The 23,901-nt window shown below is 36.1% G+C and overlaps 1 pseudogene; it reads right to left on the bottom strand.

Annotated features, from left to right (window-relative positions):
* Positions 1-4,269: 4,269 nt before the first annotated feature.
* On the bottom strand, positions 4,270-12,716 carry LOC145110867 (G-type lectin S-receptor-like serine/threonine-protein kinase CES101; annotated as a pseudogene).
* Positions 12,717-23,901: the final 11,185 nt, after the last annotated feature.

Genomic DNA, 23,901 nt, shown 5'->3' with positions numbered 1-23,901 from the left:
GATTGTGTCTTCGGAAGCCAAGGGTATGACTGTAAGATGATATATCGGTCTTTATTTGGTTTTGGGTTTTATTTGGAAGGTGTTAAGGCTCGGGGGTATGGCTAGGAGCGTAGGGCTTCTCGCCACCTTTTCATGGACATAAGCTTCGTCGGAAACGGACTTAGGAAGAGGGAGTTTTGATATTTTGAAGGTTTTGGCAAAATTAGCCCCTAATGGAAAGATGTGGCGGATCAGTCCCATGCATGCAAGGATTTGCATGCGCGTGTTTAGCTGGGTACGCCCAACATAAGTTGGGGTACGCCCAACATATAAGAGTAAATGATCGCGGGTGGTTCATGAGTACGTCGGGCGTACAAAGAGGTACGCAGGGCGTACTCCTTCCAGACCAAAACCCTAATTTCCCCAACTTTTACCCTATAAAAGCAACATCATACCATTCCTTAGATCATTTCAAGTCAGCCACCACCCCTTTCCACGTCCCTGAAACCCTAGATTGCATTGGATGGAGCTTGGAGCTTAAAAGAAGAATTGCTAGTGTGTGTACAAGAAGAGAAATGTAGTGTTCAAGGGTTGATCATGGAAGGGGGCTTGTAGATCCATAAAGTTCTCATATTTTGCAACCCAATGGAGGTAAAAAGCTCTGATATTGACTTTCCATTTCATAGATCCTCTTTTGGGTTGGTTTTTGCCTATTTTAGCCTTTTTCTTGGTCTTGGTGAGCTAGGGTCATTTTAGGGACTCAAACTTGTAGATCTGGACATCCTAAGGTCCCCTCTCTCATAAAGGTGCAAGCTTTGTAAACTGTTTGAGTCCAAGCATGAGTTAAGACCATCCATTAAGCTCTTTTGAGCTCTAGAGTCCCATTAAGCCATGCATGTTAGTAAAGTTGCCAACTTTACTTGAAAAGTCACCTATAGAAGTCAGACTGGAGAGTTGGAGCAATGGCTGAAGTGAGTAAGTGCTTAATTAGAGAGGGTTTGACTTCAAAGGAGTACGATGGGCATACCCACCTGGTACGCGGCGCGTACTAGCCCTAACAGATGTACGCTTAGCATACCAGATGAGTACGCATGGCGTACTCGGTCTGGTTGCCTCACTTTGTTTTGTTGACCTTTTGGGCTTTGGATCATGGATCGGGAGTTGGTTGGGGTAGCCCATTTAATATTTCAGGCCTTTTTGGATATTGGGCCTTCTTGGGTAGGTCCATGATGGATTTGGGCCTGATTGGACTTTGTGGGCCATTTCGGATTCGGGCCTTCTTATGGGCTTGTAAGTACATGGATTTTGTTAGGGTAGCTATAGACATGTATAATGATTCAAAAACATAAATGGGCTTTAGGGAAAGGCCCAAGTAAGGGTTTGGGCCTAATTTGGAAAATTAGGCCATTAGTGGGCCTTTATGGATTTTCGAGTTTTGGACTTGATTGGTTTTTGACTCGGGCCTTAGTTATGTATCCTATGGGCCAGGGGTAAAATGGTCATTTTATCCCAAGTATGGATTATAGATCATGGTATTTTGGAATTGATAGCTCGAGGAGTGGCCAGGACAATAGCTAAGGATTTCTTGCAGTGGAGTTCAGCAGCATGAGGTGAGTTACCTTCATATAAGAGTGGGTCTAAGGCACCAATGTCGACCCACTAGTAGGGGTATAGAGTAGAGATGATTGTCTTTGTGATAATTGTTTGGGTTGACGCTATCTGATGTAATTTATATGATTATATGTTATGTTATATGTGATAATGGTAGGAGGGGTGTTTAGACCCCGTAACCGGTTGTGATAAACTGGTGGGTAGGTCGGGCACTCATATATGCCTGACAGTATGTTTACGATATCATATTATGTGGTAGTGGTAGGGGTGAAATAGTCCCCGTAACCGGTTGAGATAAATTGGAGGGTAGGTCGGGAACCCAGATATGCCTGACAAGGTAGGTCGGACACCCTGGTATGTATGACAAGGGTAGGTTGGGCACCCCGGTATGCCTAACATGGGTAGGTTGAGCAGCCAGGTATGCTCAGCAGGGTAGGTTGGGCATCCAGATATGCCTGACATGGTAGGTCGGGCACCTAGATATGCATGACAGTATGTGATTATGTGGTATGATGGGGGAACACACTAAACTTCGTGCTTACAGTTTTTAGTTTTGGTGTCAGGTACTTCTTTTTCAAAAGGAACGGAGCCGGCAGGATCGCAGCGCATCACACTATGATTTCCGCATTATGAGATCTTTGGGAGTCGTACTCTGATAATACTTTTCTATGACATGTTTAATTATTTGAAATATTGGTTTTTTATTATGAAATGAGTTAACACTATGGGTGTTTCGGACTACTTATTTTATACTTACTTAATTAAAAATTAATTTTTTGGCTATGAATTTTGGGATGTTACAATTATTTATTTCAAGAATATTTTTATTACTTTCAGTTTAAGAATGTTTCTTATTTATCAAAGAATGTAATTGCATATATTCTATAAGAATGAAGCGTTATTAAAAGGTTTATAAATGTTCTAAATCGCTCAAACATCCAAACTTAATACTACTTATTAACTTTAAAATTTGATCGTGTCATATTTATGAAATTTGGATTTTATACAAGAACACTCTTAAAATGTGATTTTAAATAAAACTGTTAAAATGTGATTTAAAATAAAAAGTATACCATTGTCTATTAGATGCATGCAATAATCATGATATAATATATTTTTTAAATTAGAATTATAAAAACATCAAAGACCCCTTAAAAACGTCAAATCTATGCAATCCTATTTGAATAACACTTAAACATCTCTTGATACATTAGTGGGATAAAATTCAGCTAACCGCTTAGTGTTATATTTTGATGGTCGAGGTGTATTCACGATTTTTACAACTAAGTTATAAGCCGATTACACAAGTTTTTCAAACTGGATGATTTGATCGGAAATCTTTTGTAATATATATATATATATATATATATATATATATATATATATATATATATATATATATATATAGATATATATATATATATATATATATATATATATATATAAATGATATAAAAACAACACTTTGTTTTTTCTAAGACTACTTTTGGTGACAAAAAAAATGCATGTAAGCTTTTTTCCTTAAAATGATAACAGTTATAAAGTTGTCATACAAAATATGTCTTCGTTATCTTGCAAAAAGAAAATCATCCATGTTTTCCAAAACAAAGATAACAACATATTATCAAATAATCCAAACATGCATGTAAAAATGATTTTGATACCTATTGTTGGGTTTTTATTCAAAAATAGTCTAATTATAGTGTCAAACTTGACGTGATTTGTAACCGAACATTTTTATATTTGAATAAACTAAAATCATTTTACCCGCCAATGATCATTTTGCAAGGCTTAGAAAAATTAAAAAACCATAGGGAAGGAGAAGATTACAACATTTGAAGTCTTTGGTTCCTTTTGTCAATTAGTAGTTTATGAAGATAGCAACAAACCCGAAAAGTAGAAGCTCTCTATAGATATCCAGCAAGCAAGAGTAAACCACCAAAGATGTTAGTCTTCACATGTAAATAATTTACTCTTAATCTATTAAGTCAAATCCAAATAAGTCTTAATAGAAAGAAACTTAAAAGTCCTTAATTCTTAAACTAAATTGCAAGACAAAAAGAGAGGGATGGGAGCCTAGTGCTCTCAGTTTTAAGAGAAGATAAGATGAAGAATCACTAGCAAAAAACTAGCTTGTTTTTCATGTATTCTTTTCTTGATAAGATGAATAATCACTAGCAAAAGAATCACTTAGTCAAACCAAACCATTAAGGAAAGCATGAGACTCTTTTCTGCCAAGTATGGAAGTAAGATACAAAGCAACACTCATACTCTTCCTCCATGAGGAAGTTACGACTTTAGTACAACCAAGTCAACAAAATGGAGTGCGTTACACTTAAGCTTATAACTAGTTAAAATCAAACGAAATAGTTACTCAAATGTCCAAAAGGTTTGTACACAACAAGAAGAATCATACAATATGATAATTACTAGTTTTTGTTCTCTTTATTAGTATTTTCTGAAAATAATAATTCTCATATAAGATGGTAAAATATTACTTTCATAAAATAATATTTTTATAGTTAAATACGTTGATATTTATTAAAATCAAAATTACTCTAATAAATAATCAATTTGTAGTAACTTGTTATAAGGTGTGCCCCTATATAATCTTATTTTATTAGCAATAGCATTCTATAATGACTCTTGGGCGTTAAGATCTTTCATGACTATGACATGCTATCGAGCCTCCATTACCGTAACAGTCATCTTGTTTACTGAGCATTCATTCGACTTCTTTTCCTCTGAAGTTGAGTTCAAAGTAGTTCTACCAATAAAGAATGTTGGTTGATTTGGTACAGGTAATGTCGTAATGTCATTGTTAAGCATAGATAAAATGTCCGACATCACAGGTCTATCCGATGCGTTTTCTTGAACGCAAAGAAGTGCCACATGGATAGTCCTCAACAGTTGATGTATGGCATGAGTATTGACTAGCGTTGGATCCTCTAGCTTAAGTGCGTCCCCTTCTAGCCACAACTCCCATGCCTAAAACAATTTCAATGTCTTCAATCATTATATTTACTTTGACTTTATATGGATTATTTTTCTAATACAATAAATCTATAAAAATTACAAATTTTAACTAAACTTACATATCCAATTAGGTTGACACTCTTATCACGATGATAGAAGCTAGTATTTCTCCTTCCACTCACAATTTCCAAGGTTAGGACTCCAAAGCTGAAAACATCTGACTTCTCCGAGAAAGTCCCTTCCATTGCATACTCAGGAGCCATGTAACCACTGTGTGATGTGTTTCACATAGATTTAGTAATTCAAGAACCAAATTTCACTAATACTTGGAAATCATATATAACAATTTCTCCTCAATCCCCTCTTATTACCTATTTCATACAATTTTGAAGCCTAACAACAGTTAGGCATTTATGCCCTTATGCTATAATGTAAGGAAACAATTTGACAATTTGACAATATCCAACATAGACAAGTGAAAGAGAAAAAATATTCTTACTATGTTCCCACCACCCTGTTGGTCATTGCTTCAGTCTCATGCTGTTTGAAAATTCTGGCCATACCGAAATCAGAAATCTTGGGGTTCATGCTTACATCTAACAAAACATTACTTGCCTTTAGATCTCTATGAATAACTCGCATTCTTGAGTATTTATGTAGATAAAGCATGCCTTGAGCAATCCCTTCAATGATGTTCGATCGTTTCGTCCAGTCTAGGTGTGTCTTTTTTGTTTCATCTATTCAAGTGTTTTCAGAAAGTAAGATGATACAATAATTTATTAAATTTAAAGCATGACAGACATTTAGTTTAATATTTTTCATTACCAAAGAGAAAAAAATCCAAACTTTTGTTGGGCATGTACTCATAAATTAACATTTTTTCTTCTCCATGAATACAACAACCTAGGACCCGAACAAGATTTGTATGTTTTAGTTTGGTAATAAGTATGAGTTCATTCTTGAATTCCACAAGCCCTTGTCCTGATGCTCTTGAAAGCCTTTTAATTGCCATATCCCGTCCATCGCTAAGTTTCCCCTTTTCTCATAAAGACACAATATCTCATTATGTCGGATTGTAGATTTTTGAAAACATGACCCATATATATCAAAGATAAAAGTACCTTATAAACAGGCCCAAAACCACCCTCTCCGAGTTTATTCTCACTTGCAAAGTCATTTGTGCTTGCTACGATAAAAGCATAGCTGAACACCATCACTTCACTTTTTTTTCTGCCACTGCTATCGAGATTACTTGCATCATTGAAGCTATCTGAAGCCATCAGCCCAATAATATATTGGTCATCTCTTCTTTGTCTCTCCTCAGCTTCAATAAAATATGGATTAGAAAGGAAGGTGATTGTAAACAACATACACATATGAGATAAACATTAATATACATTGTCATACCTTTTAGTCTAAGATTTCTCTTCTTAAGATACCACAACAACCCGAAGCAGAAGGAAAGTAGAAAAATCCCAGTAACAATAGGTGCCCAAATGTGTGTAGTAGCTAAGAGAGTCAAAGAAGATTAATGCAATTAAATATATAAATAGTAACCCATAAACACCATGCACCGAATCAATCACTATTTATTTACCTTTACTCGGATGTTGAGACTCTAACACATACTTCCGCTCAGAAGTACCCGCGGGGTTTATTTTAAACTTAGTTGATTTGGGTCCATGCCATGTAACGCAGTTGGTTCCGTTTTCTTGTGTGTTAATCGCCAGACAGCTGCAATCATCCCAACACTTCATCATACAATCACTAAAACTTAAACTTAGGCTTGTATTAGCATCATCTGTGTTATACACCATGCCAGTAGCAAGATCGCCATTCCGTACATTAAATTGATCATTCTCACTCCTACACGGTTGTAAAGGAGGACCTGCCACACACCCACTACGTGTCTCATACCCATAACAGAACTCCTCACCGGTTAAGACAGAGTAGGTTTGACCAGCTATAAGCCTGCCTTCTGGATCCAAATACCACACAGGATAGCGACCAATGCTGCCATCTTGACCGACATGCACGTTTGCGTGGATAGTGAAGTATATCTCATCATTATTGTATATATAACTAATATTATACGGGTATCCATTATCTACAGTAAGAAATTCAAATTTATTCGGTGATATTTGATTACTTAGATTCCCACTTGTCCAGTAGGGTTGACCTCGTCTTCGAATCATAAATCTCTGAGATGCTTCGTCAGTGGGTTCCCAGCTCAAAGTAAAAGCACCCAAATCAGGGTTACCAATTCTTAACCGAGAAGTTAAGTTCCAGCTCTGACCTGTTTTAAGGTTTACCCCTATTTTCATACCTGGTAGAAGAAGATTGGTTGGATAATCAAAACTCTGCCATAGAGTCTGGTTGTCAGTTTCGTTCTTCAGTTTGAAATTACCAGTGTATGAAAGAGTTGCAGTCAAATTATCACCAGGAGTGAATTTATTATCGGAGATATTTACAAGGGTTGCTTCACCAGAGGCGATGATCAATTTTCCGGTGTCAGGATGGATCATGAGGACGATGCTAGGGCTGGATATGATCGGTTTGGATGGGTTTGTTGGGGTTGGAAAACTCTTCTATTAAATACGAAAATAGAATTACAATAGGAGGAGCAACTCTCACACTCAACTATTACAAAAAACCAACCCTCTCACTAACACTCTCACTCTAAGTGTTATACTATCTGTTTCTTGGGATGCATACAACTGAAGAATGAAGTCTCTGTTTATAGTCTTGGCAGCCACCATTGTAGTTGCATTCATTAATTGTGTTCATCATAGAGTGGGAAGAAAAACTTGTCTCGTAGGCTTCATTTTGTCAACAATGGTGGCTACTGTAGCTTTGGAGACTTTGGAGGCTGGAACACAACAAATCTCCCCCTCCAGTCTCCGTCCAACAATCCTCATCCCAACTATGTCAGCACATAGTCTGTGTTTCTCTTGTGTCACCACCTTTGTCAACATGTCTGCAGGATTGTTATTGGTGTTGATCTTTAACAACTTCAATTCTCGTCCCTCAATTGCTTCTCTAAGCCAGTGATAACGTATATCAATATGTTTTGTACGGGAATGGTACATCGAGTTCTTACTCAGGTCCATAGCACTCTGACTATCGCAATGAATGATGTACTCTTCTTGTGGAAAGCCTAATTCTTGAAGAAACCGTTTCATCCATATAAGCTCCTTCCCAGCTTCAACGGCAGCAATATACTCGGCTTCTGTTGTTGACAGTGCGACACACTTCTGTAACTTGGATTGCCACGAGATAGCTCCCCCTGCCAAAGTAAAAATGTAACTTGATGTAGATTTCCTACTATCAAGATCTCCTGCCATATCGGCATCTGTATAACCTTCCACGATTGGCTTTGCTCCCCCGTAGCATAAACATAGTTTCGAACTACCCTTCAGGTATCGAAGTATCCATTTGACTGCTTCCCAATGTTGTTTTCCCGGATTAGCTAGATATCTACTCACAACACCGACAGCATGAGCAATATCCGGTCTTGTACACACCATTGCATACATAAGACTTCCTACGGCTGAGGAATAGGGGACTGCCTTCATCTCTTCTTTTTCTTTCTCAGAAGATGGACAATTTTTCTTACTCAACTTAAAGTGGTTAGCCAAGGGCGTACCAACGGGCTTGGCATTTTCCATGTTGAACCTTTTGATCACACGTTCAACATACTCTTCCTGTGATAAGAACAATTTTCTTGATTTTCTATCACAGATAATTTTCATGCCCAATATCTGTTGTGCTTGGCCTAAGTCTTTCATATCAAAGAACTTAGACAAATCCTTCTTCAAGTTGTTGATCATCATTGCATCTTGGCCTACTATCAACATATCATCCACGTAGAGCAAAAGGATGACAAATTTCCCATCTGGAAACTTCTTCAGATAGACACAATGGTCTGCAACAGTTCTCTTGTACTCATGATTCATCATAAATGAATCAAACTTCTTGTACCACTGCCTTGGGGCTTGCTTAAGACCATAAAGGCTCTTCTTTAATTTACAGACGAGATGCTCTTTCTTTGGGACTTTAAAGCCATCAGGTTGCTCCATGTATATTTCTTCATCCAAATCACCATGGAGAAAGGCTGTTTTCACATCCATCTGCTCAAGTTCAAGATCTAGACTGGCAACTAATCCGGGTACAACTCGAATAGACATCATCTTCACAACTGGCGAAATTTTTTTATCAAAGTCAATTCCTTCTTTTTGTTGGAAACCTTTGACAACGAGTCTCGCCTTATACTTCATAGTATTTCCCTTGCCGTCTTTCTTCAACTTGAAAACCCACTTGTTTTTCAAGGCTTTCTTTCCTTTGGGGAGGTTTACCAACTCATATGTTTGATTCTTCTGCAAAGAATTCATTTCTTCTTCCATGGCCTTCTGCCAATTTGCTTTGTCAATATGAGATTGAGCTTCTTGAAAACTCTCTGGCTCCCCCTCACTAGTAAGAAGGATGTAGTTTGAAGTCGGATATCTTGTTGATGGAGCACGTACTCGTTCGGATCGTCTAACTTGAGTTCCTTCGTTTGCAACTTCTGGCAGTGGATCTGAATTATCCAGGGGTGGAAGCTCCCCCTGCTCAACACCTTCTTGATCTGCATCATCGACTTCTTCATCCACTTCTTCAGTGGAAACATCATCTTTATTTTTAGATATTATATCTGAAACTTTGGAGCTTTGTTGCTTGTTAACCGGTGCCTTGAAATCATAATACTGGTTTTCATAAAAAACCACATCTCTGCTTCGAATAACCTTATTTAGTTCTGGGTCCCATAGCCTGTACCCGAACTCTTCATCTCCATATCCAATAAAGATGCATGGAGTGGATTTGAGGTCCAATTTCTTCCGCAATTCACTTGATACATGTGCAAACGCTTTGCACCCAAATACTCTCAAGTGAGAATATGATATGTCTTTACCCGTCCATATCTTCTCCGGAACTTCAAAATTCAATGGAGCGGAAGGTGACCTATTTATTAGATAGCAAGATGTCAATACAGCTTCACCCCAGAATGGCTTTGGGAGTTTAGTCATGCTGAGCATGCATCGAACTTTCTCAACAATGGTGCGATTCATCCGTTCTGCTACACCATTGTGTTGTGGGGTTCGTGGGACAGTCTTTTCATGTCTGATACCATGTTTCGTGCAGTATTTAGAGAACTCACGGGAATAGTATTCGCCTCCATTATCTGATCGGAGACATTTTAGCTTCTTGCCTGTTTGTCTTTCCACCATTGCATGAAAAGCTTTGAAGCGGTCCAATACTTGGTCCTTCGTTCTCAAACAGTATGCCCATACCTTTCGTGACGCATCGTCAATGAATGTCACAAAATACTGGCTTCCACCAAGAGATTCTACTTCAATGGGTCCACATACGTCGGAGTGGACAAGGCTCAGCAACTCAGAGCGGTTCTTTCTTGTGGAGCTAAAGGAAACTCTGTGTTGTTTCCCGAATAGGCAGTATTTACAAGGATCCAAGGCAACATCTTTTGCCATTGAAATGGACTCCTTCTTTGCAAGAGTCGTCAATCCATTCTCGCTCATGTGGCCTAGTCTTCTATGCCACAAGTTTGGTGATGTCTCTTCTTTAACAACATTGAGACTTGGTTGAAGCAACTTTGCATGACTTTTATAAAGAGTACCATCAAGTTTTCCCCTTGCAACAACCATAACACCTTTCAACAACTTCCAGGTGCCATTTTTGAATTGATTATCATATCCTTGGACGTCAAGAGCTCCAACTGAGATAAGATTCATTCTCAGCTCTGGGACATGCCGAACATCTTTCAACACCAATGTACATCCAACATTGGTCTTTAAATGCACATCACCAATACCAGCAATGCTTGAGAAACTGGTGTTTCCCATTTTCACGGTACCATGGTCTCCGGGTTTATAAGTACTGAATAAATCCCGGTTTGGAGTCGAATGATATAATGCAGCGCTATCAATCACCCACTCATCATCATGAGTTTCAACATGTAGGCATGCTTCCTCCTCGTATGTAACAAGGGCAACGTCTTGTGTTATGGTGACCATGGTTTCACCATTCTCCCTGCTTGGATTCTGGCTTGTCTCGGGCTGCTCTCGTAAGAACCTTCGGCAATGATTACAATGATTGCAATAGCCTTCGAACCATGTATTTGAAGATTTACCTCGCTCTCGCGATTTCCTTCGATCTCGTGATTTCCCACGATCTTGGGATCTTCCTCTACTTTGACCATGTCTACCTCTGCCTCTCCCTCGACCTCGGCCTCCAGTTCTGCCTCCGCCTCTTTCTTTGTTTTCTGACACGAGGGCAAAAGACTGGTCTGTACCAGCTTCTTTCCTTCTCGCTTCCTCGTTCATTAGGGCATCTGTGACCATCTCCATTGTCACTTTACCATCGGGGGCAGAATTGCTGAGAGTCACAACAAGCGTCTCCCAATTATCTGGTAGAGAACTCAAGAGCAATATGGTTTGTTCCTCGTCTTTGAGAACCCAATCAGCAGCACCGAGCTGGTTTACGAGATCCTGGAACTGACTCGTATGCTCGGTTATGGACGTACCACTTCGTAACTTGTGGTTTACAAGGCGCCTCATCAGCAAGGTCTTGTTGCGTGCCGTCTTTGCCTGATACATATTCTCGAGCTTCTCCCAAAGTTTGTACGCGTCTGTCTCTTGAGAGACATGATGAAAAACACTGTGGTCGATCCACTGTCGAATTTGTGCCACCGTTTTCCTGTTTATTCTCGTCCAAACTTCGGCTGTCTTCGTGTTGGGTTTGACGCCTTGCTTTTCTATAGGCTCTGCTAAATCTTTCAGATTAAGCAAATCTTCCATCCTTGGCTTCCACATGTTGTAATTTGTGGGCGTAAGTCGAACGATCGTAATCGTACTTGTAGATTCCATCGAAAATAATTGCAAATTTATTTTACAAATATTTTGAGGAAAAATTAGATAAAACCGAGCTCTCGGTTGGATTCGGAAGCGTCAAAAATGGTGGGGTAGAGTTTTTCGGGGTCAAAATATACTTTCTTGAAAAGTTATGTGTTAATTTGTAACTTTTCGGAACTACAGGGGCTAAACTGTAATTTTCGGAACTTACAGGGGCCAATCTGAAATATTTCTGCCAACCAGGGACTTTTCTGAAACTTTTCAGAACTCCAGGGACCAAAACAGTTATTTTCAGAACAACAGGGACCGAACTGCAGTTTTTCAGAAACAGAGGGACCTTTCTGCAATTTTCTGAAACTTCAGGGGCTAAACTGCAACTTTTCTGAAAAGCTGGTCAATGCTGACGTCACTGATGACGTCACCCGTCTTCTCCGGCAGTCTTCTCCGGCCACCTGGTTTTTCCGGCGAATTTTCCGGCAGGTTTGACCAATCTTTGACCGGTGTTTTGGAGGTCTTCCCGTGGTCAAAAAATTACGAAAAATATATTTTCGGAATCCTTGAAACGAGATCTTTCTAATGGTGTACCTAGAAATCGATTTTGAGACAAAACAATTTTGACGAAAAAACAGAGAAATTCGTGAGAAATTCCCTGGACACCAAACGGGGCTCTGATACCAGTTGTTGGGGTTGGAAAACTCTTCTATTAAACACGAAAATAGAATTACAATAGGAGGAGCAACTCTCACACTCAACTATTACAAAAAACCAACCCTCTCACTGACACTCTCACTCTAAGTGTTATACTATCTGTTTCTCTGTGTTTTTGGGATGCATACAACTGAAGAATGAAGTCTCTATTTATAGTCTTGGCAGCCACCATTGTAGTTGCATTCATTAATTGTGTTCATCATAGAGTGGGAAGAAAAACTTGTCTCGTAGGCTTCATTTTGTCAACAATGGTGGCTACTGTAGCTTTGGAGACTTTGGAGGCTGGAACACAACAGGGTTGGCTACCCATAGTTTGTTGGTGAACGATAGTTCATCGTTGGTTTCCCAAATTCCTAAATAAGTGGAGTTTGCGTCCGGAAAGTCGAAGAACCCTAACGTGAACACTTTATCGTGGGAAAGAAGCTGAGAATTGCGGTTGAGTTGGTCCCCAACTTTGATGGTTGAAACAGCTGTCGCCGGAAAACTGTTGATGATTAGGTTGGTACATAGAATTGTGAACATGATGAGAGTACTCATATTTCAGTAATTCAAAAGAAATGAAGATAATCGAATATGAATTTGAGACTTTGATGCTTTATTAGAGAGGTGGGTATGGGCAACGCCCCAAAGGGCGTTATTATAACACGTGAACACCGCCCCCTTACCCGTTATCAGGCGTTATTAGCCTGCGCGTTGCTCCCCGTTACCACCATAACATTTTATAACGTCGTTTTTTTGTCTTTTTCCCAATAACGCCGGTGTGGGCGTTGCCCACATCTACCAGTCTTATATGGTTCTCATTCTGATGATGATATCCATCAGCGTCCATCAGATATTTTATTATTTTTCTTGGGCAACGAATAAAAATTATCTATGGTCAATGAAATTGACGAAGCTTCGATTCTAATTATTGTTTTAAAAGTTTTAGTCACATTCTGTTCGGTATGGGCCGTTAAGGCTCGTTATTGTCTACGTGGCACAGCCTTAACGGTATTACCATGGAGGGAACCCCACCCCGCCTCTAGTTATGGGATGTTCTAGCTATGAAATGTGGCTTTATGAAATGTGGTAACCAACATAAGAGGCAACATCCAATCAGATTATTTCTTTCTCTTTTTCTCTATGTTTCTCTCCTCTTAACACCATGTTATAACATAGTAACACCACCCCCACTTCATCTATAACATGTTAAAATGTGAGAAAATATGAGGTGGCAATATTTGGCATCATAACCATGTTGCCCACACCCAATAGTCTAATATTTGTATATAAAGTTCTGTTTGCATTTTCGTTTTCTTTTTTAGGATTGTATTATATATATATTTATTATTCAATTTTATTTTCTAAACAATATACAACAAACTGTTAGACATTATGAACATTTGTTTAGTTTAAATTTTATTTTAAAAAAGTTTTGATGATTTTGTTATTTCTTTTGTGTTTAATTATAAATCAAGATAAATTAAATTTAAATATTGTTAGATATTGTTATACTATTTGATTCATTTTTATATAGTATAGGACTCTTATAGAATACTATGGTATAAACCCGTGGGAACTAAGGTAATAAAATTAAACAAATTTTGATCATTAAAATTCACAATTATAAAAAATTTATATATAAAAAAATATTAAATAAAATATTTACGTGATTGTTATGTTACTTTATAATGGTTGTTTCAAATAAATTGTTAGAACTTCGTTTTTTTTTTTTAATTATCATGAACATCTCTTAGCCATGATTGTTCCATAATTAAATTAAATTCAGCAAACACAAAACCATTAATTTGGTGAAAAAATCATCACATTTTGAAAGAATAGTTTTCCATATTAAAACTATTGTTTGCTTTTGACCTTAAGCACTATAATCTTTATGAATGATGTTATGTTTTGTTTTCTTATGACACAAGTTTGGACTTCCTTTAGAAGATGTTGAAAATTACAAAAGTTATTATTAAAAACCCGAGATTGGAATTTATAAAGGAAAATTAGATTAGGCATTTAAATGATTGTAAAACTTTTATTATAATAAAATAAAATAAAAGATACTATAAACAACATTTTCATCCATAACAATCATTTCTGTTAACAAATAACATTATATTTCGTAAAGTTCAAGTGTATAATGAAATAAAAGAAAATCAAGTTTTTTTTAAAAAAAAAAAACATTGATGTAAGTTCAAGTGTATAATGATAATTCCAAACTAATTACCCTAACAATCAAAACATGTAAAAAGACAAATATAAAAAATATTTACTCAATTTTGATGAGAAATATTATGATATAAAGTTTTTACCATATAATTATAAAGTACATTGCCCTAAATCAACAAAGTATGATGCTATTTAGTATAAAACAATAATAAACCAAATATATAATTAGGTGGGAGAACAATAACCAAAAAACCAATCCGTAATAACTAAACCGTCATTACCAACAAAGCTAATTTGTAGTCCAATACAAGCCGCTTCAAGGCCATAAGGGATCTCTTCATAGCTCAAGAACTTAATTGTAGTAGAATCATAATGAAAGAAACCAAAATCATGAACATAAAATTATTAAAGCATAATGTTGTTGTCAACTTAGCATTTAAATCATAAAGTAATTATATTTTAATGTTTCTAACTAGAAAGTCAAAGCATATCTTAGACAAAGGAAAGCTTTTTTTTAAAAAATTAAAATACGAGTTTATATTTAAGCTTGCCTAAAAAGGTAAATTTTCATGCTTCCTTAATAAAGAAGGAAAAATTAAGCATTTCATATTCCACAAACCACATTTCAGTCAAGTATTTCTCTTTTTGTATTACTTACCTGCATAGTGCTATTTTTAACTGAGAATATCAGAATGACTATTTAAAAGCGATAAATGCAAGAAATAGATAAAAAGTGGGGTCCTTTCTACCAACACTTTAGTATCCTTTGAATTTTATTATTCAATGAAAATTGATTCTTATTTGGTTGACATTGCCATAATGGCATAGATTTTACATAGTACACTGCTATGATGGGAACAAATGTATATATAATGCCATAATTGACAAATCAATGAAAGTATGTTGTTATTTATTGCATTTAGAAATAGTACCGAGTTTAGTAGTATATTGACTGCATTCGTATATAATACATATAATCTGCCATCGTAATTACCTTCCAAAAACCGTTCTTATTAGTAAGAACTTTAAAAGTCAGCTTCTCATCCAGTTATGCAAAAAAAAAGGAAAAATATCAATGGTTTCTTAAAAATAAGAGTAAGTTATTAAGTAATTTCACAAGCCATTTTAAGATTAACAATCAAAATCTCATATAAATCATTGTTTATACAAAACAGAGGGTTCTTGAAATCTAATTCTCATTGGCTTTGAAATTTTTCATATAAAACAAATTTTAATACACAAATCACAATCAGTTGAATTGAATATCCGACACTTAAAATTTTTTCACTATAACGTATCAATTTAATAAGAAAATAATGGTAACAAATAGTTAGTAATCTCCAGGATGAAACGAAAATCAAAATTTTTTAACACCATACCTTGTGGAACTCCATACATAATATTTTGATGATTAATATATTTTTTTTTATAAATCAAAATTCTGCAAATTCTTCCTCAACATTTTCTAACTTGTTACTAAAATTTGTCGATCCAACTACTAAAAACAATCACAACCAGAAGAAGAAAATTTTATTTAAAATCTATTATGGATTACATTTTTTTGTAATTAAAAATAATGAAAAATAATGTAATTTCTAAAAAATATGAAATATGATATAAATATTTACAAGTAGCTTGAAATAGCTTTAGTTAATGGGCTGCAAATAGAAAAGAAATAGTCACCTTCAACATAATATCGTGGGAAGTATGAACGTGAAGAAATTAGCTGCAAGTAAAAAACAAATACTGCCTATTAGCGGCAAAACAAAGACAATTAAAAGAGTGTGGTATCAACAAACTAATATTGTGGGTGAGACAACAGAAATTGAATACAACTGAAACATAAAATCGAAGGTATATGTCGTTTAAACATGTTAGGGTTAGAAAACAAAAAATCGAAACAAAATCAAATTCCAATACAACAACTTACCTCACGATAACAATGCAGACGATGAAAAAATAAACTACCATACCCAACTGGGGTTGATCTTTTGAATCGGTAAAAGATTAGTTGTATTTGTAATCCCTAAAAAGCTGTCATTGAGGTTTAAATTTGGAAACAATTACGCTGCGTAACTTTCACGATCGACGTTATCAAAATTGTGGTAATCCCCGATTATAATGGTACTGGGATAACAAATTAATATATATTTTGGATAATATAGATGAAAATCGGTTTCATAGCCAGAGATGAAATTTAAGCGGGAAAACGTTAAGAATGATAAACAATATGAGGACACGTGTCATATAGAAGTTGTAGAACGTTGCCAAGTATCCTAAAAACTACTTTTTTATTAGGATAGGTAGATCTATTTATTATTCAATATTATTTTATAAACAATACACAATAAACTGTTAGACATTATGAACATTTGTTTAGTTTAAATTTTATTTTTAAAAAGTTTCAATGTTTTTATTATTTCTTTTGAGTTTAATTATAAATCAAGATAACTTAAATTTAAATATTGTTAGATATTGTTATACTATTTGGTTCATTTTTGTATAGTATAGGACTCTTATATAATACTAGGTTATAACCCGTGCGAACCACGGTTATAAAATTAAACAATTTTTTTATCATTAAAGTTCACAATTATTAATCAGTTTTTTATAAATATATATATATATATATATATATATATATATATATATTAAGTACAATAGTTATGTGATTGTTATGTTACTTTATAACGGTTCTTTCAAATAAATTGTTAGAACTTTTTTTTAATTATCATGAAACATCTCTTACACATTTTTGTTCAATAATTAAATTAAATTCAGCAAACACAAAACCATTAATTTGGTGGAAAAATCATCACATTTTGTAAGAATAGTTTTCCATATTAAAACTATTGTTTGCTTTTGACCTTAAGCACTATAATCTTTATGAATGATGTTATGTTTTGTTTTCTTATGACATAAGTTTGGCCTTCCTTTAGGAGATGTTGAAAATTAGAAAAGTTATTATTAAAAACCTGAGATTAGAATTTGGTATCCAATCAAATTAATAAAGAAAAAAAACATTGATGTAAGTTCAGGTGTATATTGATGATTCTAAAGTAAATTGCCCTAACAATAAAAACATGTAAAGAGACATATAAAAAATATTTACTCCATTTTGATGAGAAATATCATGATATAAAGTTTTTACCATATAATTATAAAGTACATTGCCTTAAAACAACAAAGTATGATGCTATTTAGTATAAAACAATAATAGACCGAATATATAATTAGGTGGGAGCATAATAACCGAAAAACCGACCCGTAATAACTAAATCGTCATTACCAACAAAGCTAATCTCTAGTCCAACACAAGCCGCTTCAAGGCCATGAGGGATCTCTTCATAGCTCAAGAACTTAATTGCAGTAGGATCATAATGAAAGAAACGAAAATCATGAACATAAAATTATAAAAGCATAATGTTGTTGTCAACTTATCAGTTAAATCAAAAAGTAATTATATTTTAATGTTTCTAACTAGAAAGTCAAAGCATATCTTAGACAAAGGAATGTTTTTTTAAAAGAAATTAAAATACGAGTTTATATTTAAGCTTGCCTAAAAAGGTAAATTTTCGTACTTCCTTAATAAAGAAGGAAGAATTAAGCATTTCATATTCCACAAACCGCATTTCAGTAAAGTATTTCCCTTTTTGTATTACTTACCTGCATAGTGTTATTCTTGAGTGATAAGAAGTTTATATAATTTATTAATCCATCATTGATTAGAGTTGCATCGCGAGAATATATGAATGACTAATTAATAGCGATAAATGCAAGAAATAGATAAAAAGTGGGGTCCTTTCTACCAATACTTTAGTATCCTTTGTGTTGGGTATAATAGATTGCGTCATTGGGCTTATTTATTTAGACAGTTTTGTATTCGGTATTGGGTCTGTCCAAGCCGTATCATTTATTAGGGTTTAAGTATTAATAGTGCATGCATGCACTGTAGATCGTTGACGTTTTTGATAGAGATATTCTTGTAAACCCTAGAACGCCTCTACAGTAGCAAGTCTTCATAGAGTTCTTCTGAGGAGTGACTTTTAATCATTCGACACATTGATTGAGTCATTATGTGTTCTTACTTTACTTCGTGTTCATATCATACTTGTTCAGAATCTATTCGATCTATAAGGATTTTAGCCTTATCAATTGGTAACAGAGCAGGAGACTGTGTAAATCATACGCATCTCTTCTGTTTGAAGAAATCATTAGGGTTTCCGCTATTATCGAATCTGTTGGAGCCATCATTACTTTGTTGACGTTACTCTGAGATCTTGATATTACCCTAATACGATCTTACAAGCCTGATTCTTGACAGGTACGAAAATGAAGTCAACATGTCGAACGACGATTCTCAAACCAATCCAATCAACATCTCAAACAACATAGGATCAACCACAAGGATTTTGATTCTATATCCTTATGAGTATGAAGTATGGGCTCTTCATTTTGAAGACTATGTTCTTGGCTCAGAAGATAATGGGTATTTGATCTGGGAAGCTATTATAGAGGGTCCTTTTGTTCACTCTGAAACCAAAAGAACCATTAAAACTCAAAAGGAATACAACCAGTTGCTCATTGATATGAAGGATGTTCCTAAGGATGAGAAAGACAAACTCATCAACAATGTTAAAGCAATGAGGATTATCAAGTTCGCTCTACACTCCGATACATTCTGTTTGGTGAGTTCTTGTGACAATGCGAAAGATATTTGGGACAGGCTTAAAGAGCTTTATTCCACAGATGCTGATCTCGAACATTCCACCCAAACACTCATGCTTTCGTAGTTTGGTGACTTCAAACAAAAGCCAAAAGAGAATCTTAGCCAGACATTCAACTGATACAATCATCTTCTCAGTAATATGATTAAGCATAGAATAGAACGAAAGGTGATCGAGCAGAAGGTCACATTCATGAATGGGCTTAGACCCGAATAGATGGCAGTAGTCTCAACGGTTAAAGAACACGATCAGTTGAAGAGTTATTCATTGGCCAAACTTGTTGGCATTCTTAAGTCACATGAAAATGAAGTGACGAAAGAAACGAAAAGTTGGATCCAATATGGGGTCCTTGGCTCTCATTTTGAAGGGCAAGGGTGTTGCAGAGGAAGAACAAGAAACTGATCTCTCTGATAATGATTTGACGAGCGAAGAATATGCTTTAATGGTTTCAAACCCCAAGCGGTTTGCAAGAAAGAAATTCCCTACCACTAAGAATCGAAACTGGCAGGGAAGTTACAGATCCAAGAAAGCGAAAGAGGAGAACAAAAGCATTCCTCAAAAGGGTGAAGAGAAGAAAGAAAGCAAGATGGTTGGTGACTCAGGCTATGACTGTAACTATTGTCATGGAAAAAATCATTTAGCTAAGGAATGCATGCTGAGGAGGCTGAATGAGAAGAAAGAAGGAGATGATGATGAGGCTTACTACTTGCGTAAGCTGGAAAAGATCAAGAAGAAGAAGTCCACTGATAAATCAATGCATGCTTTAATTGTGCAGGAAAATACAACTGAGAATGAGTTTAGAGGAGTAGAGATATGGTCCACTGATTCAGAGGATGAGGAAGTTCGCAAGCCCACACATGGCAGGGCATTTGTTGAGAAAGCAGATGGATCGGAGTTCGTTGGAAGGTGTCTAATGGTGACCAACGACGTGTCACAGATGAGAGGCTATGCAAATGATGGTGGATATGAGGAAACGAAGGAGAGAAGAGAAGATAAGTGCTTTGCAGCAAAACCAGTTTGTGAGCATATCAATGAATGGGATCAACTGATCAAAAAAGTAAATTCCATTCTCGAATCTCTTAAAATACCCACATCTAACTATGAAAAAGAATTAAATGATCTAAAATTTACCTTTTCTAGTATTGATGGTAGCTTAAAACAAACCCGTCTGATGAATTCTAACCTAACGGATCAAATCAACAGGATATCATCCAAGAGTGAGGAGCGAAGGATCTGGATAGAACAGAAAGAGTCAGAGTTGTCTAGATTTAGGAACGAACATATTTATTTGCAGCGTGATAACTTAATGCTTTTAAAACAAAGGAATTATTTTTGTTTAATTGCTAAACGTCTTTATACTAATATTACTCAGTTGCATTTAGATTGTGAAATTAGGAAAAAGATTCACAAAATGATCTTACCCTTCCTTGACTTAAAGGAAGACGAGATTGATGTTGATTGTTACAAATGTGAATCTATCGTCTCTTCAGTTGAAACCTCTGATGCTTACAGAATTGGTCTGGATAAAATTGAATCCTTCATAAAGTCCAAAGACCACAAGGACATGCTGAAAAAATTAATTGATGAAAATGACAGGTTGAAAATAAAGACCGAAACTGTACATAAATTTGACTCATTGAGTTCTAAGTTGAGTCCAGAGAACAAAATCAATGTTGAAAGCACATCTGAATTTGATGAGGACAGTGACATGAGTGAAATATTTATAGAGGATGAGGTTGACTGTTCTGAATTTGTTAAGAACGAATCTGAACCTGTAAAAGTCCTTATCTCTGAAAATTCAGTTGAATTCGGTCGAATTTCTCAAAATCAACCAAAAATACTAAAAGCGAAAGCAACTATTTTTCTAAAGGTTCAAAATGTACCAAATCAAGTGCTTGCCACTGGTGGATTACACAAAAATAAAACCATCAAACTAACGTCCATCGTTAATGAAGACAACAAAGATGGTTGTGATGCATTCTTTTGGTCCGCACCAATTGATAATGCAGATGAAACGAAGGGTCTGTCTGCAAGAACCTCCTGGAGAGTTAAAGGCAGATATGTGGCTGAACCAATCAACAAGCCATCAAGTTTTGAGAAGGCTAGTACAAGTGGTACTAAGGATATTCAAAGTGAACCCACAAAGGAGACAAGCAAATCTCTGTCTGTAAAGGACAAAACTCAAGCAAGTAAAGCGAAACAAACATTGAATATTCACAAATCCTCTAAGCAACTTGCAGAGCAAAAGATGTCAGAGGAATCAGAGATATCAGAAGAATCTCAACGAAAGGAAGCAGGTTTGGCAATCCCAAAACTCTAACTACATTCGCAAAGAAAAAGCTTCCAATAAAAAAGTGAAAGCAAATTCGCAAGCGAATCCCAAACAGTGTTCACACTGTCATTCGTGTAGTGTACAAAAACAAAAGGGGATTTTCGCTCACAAATCATCATCTTCTAAGAAGTTTGTTGAGAAACCGAATTCTCACCATTCTCAACCAATGAAAGCTTCTATCAAGGATGTCAAAGGAAAGGGAAAGTTGATCCCAAGTTCTGAAGTTCAAACTAAGAAGTCGACAACTAACCCTAGGAAAGATAACAAAGATCTCGTCAAAAATCAAAATAAGCAAAAACAAAATAACTCTGATAAGACGAAAATCAAAGTTTTCACAATAAATAGAAAGGACGAAACCACCCTGATTAAATGAACTTATATGGTTGATCACTCCATTGTTTTTCCGCTTTCTGTAAAAGGCTCACAAGGACCCAAGCAACTTTGGGTTCCTAAATCTGCTTGATTTTTGCAGGTTATATGTGACGAGCAGTTCGACAACGAATGGTACATTGATAGTGGCTGCTCACGTCACATCACAGGAAGGAAGGAAGAGCTAAGAGAGTTTCGGGCTCTCAAAGATGGTGGATGTGTAAAGTATGGGAATAACTCCTTTGGAACAATTAAAGGCTACGAGATGATTACAAATGGAGATTTTTCAATCCGAAAGGTGGCCTATGTGGAAGGATTGCAACACAACCTAATTATTGTTTCATAATTAGTTGTGGGGACTGGCTTGAAGGTATTCTTTGATGATGAAGGATCATAAATAATAGAAAAGGAAACGAAAGCAGTTCTATTGAAGTCGCAGCGAAAAATGCGAAATGTATCCATTGAACTTAAATCCAATCCATTGAACAAAAGCTCGCTTGGATGATAGCTGGCTGTGGCACAGAAGACTTTTGCACCTCAACTTCAAAGAGATCAACACGCTTGTTCTTGGTGATCATGTGCGAGGGCTTCCTCTCTTAAAGTTTGATAAGGATCATCTATGTGCCGCATGCGAAACGGGTAAGCAAAGTCGAAAAAGTCATCCAACTCTTGTAAACACGAAAATCATAGAAACTCTTGAACTTCTAGACATCGATCTTTATGGACCTTCTGCAATCGAAAGTGTCAGTGGTAGTAAGTATATTCTTGTAATTGTTGATGATTTTTCTCGTTTCACTTGGGTGTATTTTCTTAGACAAAAATATGATGCAACTCCCAAGCTTAAGAACTTTATAAAGCAAGTGGAGATTCAACTACGAAAGTTGGTTTGTAATGTTAGAAGCGACAATGGGCTAGAATTCAAAAACAAAGAGTTTGAAGAATTTCTAGCTGAAAAGGGAGTAACACACAACTTCTCTGCTCCCTATACTCCACAACATAATGGTGTAGTTGAAATGCGAAATTGTTCCTTATGTGAAGCTGCACGAACCATGCTCAGTTTCGCTTGTCTGCCTCTATATTTCTGGGCCGATGCCATTGCGACTGCTTGTTTTACCCAGAATAGATCCATCCTAAATAAGTGATTCTCTCTTACTCCATATGAAATCATTAATAATCGTAAACGTAATGTCAAGTTTTTCCATGTCTTTCGTACCAGGTGTTTCATTTTTAATTCCAAAGAAAACCGAAACAAATATGATGTGAAAGCTGATGAAGGTATCTTTTTGGGGTATTCGCTAACCTCCAAGGCATATAGGGTTCTAAATAAACGCTCAAAGAAAAAATAGGAAACCTATTATGTCACGTTTGACGACAATTACATGAAGAAAATTCAATCAAGCGAAGGTAAATTAGAGGAAATTTTTCCTAAGACAGGTCAAGTTACTGTTCCACTCTCCAATCTGTATGAAGAGTACATACTACTTTTTGATGAGCCACAAAAAGCCATCACCTCTAAAGCAAGAGCAGCTGATAACAAAGTAGACGAACTGAAAAAGATAATTGATTATGCTTCTAAAGAAATGGAAAGCGAACCTCAGAGTCCACACGAACCTCCATAAGATAGCACACCATTGCAGGGGGAGTGTTCGTCTTCATTCTCTAAACCTGATTCGCCTTTCCAGGGGGAGAACCCATCTCCAACCATGACCCACGATAGTTCACTAGAGGGGGAGAATTTTGAACCTGATGTTGAACTCGTTTCATCACTCGAGGGGGAGAATCACAATGCGAATGATGATTCAGACGTTCAATCAGAATTCGAAGAAGTAAATGTTGAACTGGATCCTTCCTATGATCTAAACTACCCTCCACTGACAAAATGGACCAGAGATCATCCGAAAGCACAAGTTATTGGTGAATCATTTGCGGGAGTTCTTACACGCTCTTAACTAAAAATGAAGCAAACTGCTTTATTCTCTCAAGTGGAATATTGTATGTTTAATTCGTTCGTCTCCAAGATAGAACCAAAAACCGTTAAAATTGAACTTGATCATTCTGATTGGGTACAGGCTATGCAAGACGAACTCAGTGAGTTCGAACGAAACAAGGTTTGGAGATTGATTCTCACACCACCGGATGC

This window comes from Lactuca virosa, chromosome 5 (genome assembly GCF_052849685.1).
Source record: "Lactuca virosa cultivar CGN04683 chromosome 5, Lactuca_virosa_CGN04683_v6, whole genome shotgun sequence".
Classification (NCBI taxonomy): Eukaryota; Viridiplantae; Streptophyta; class Magnoliopsida; order Asterales; family Asteraceae; genus Lactuca; species Lactuca virosa.
This window is presented reverse-complemented; position numbering and strand designations above follow the sequence as displayed.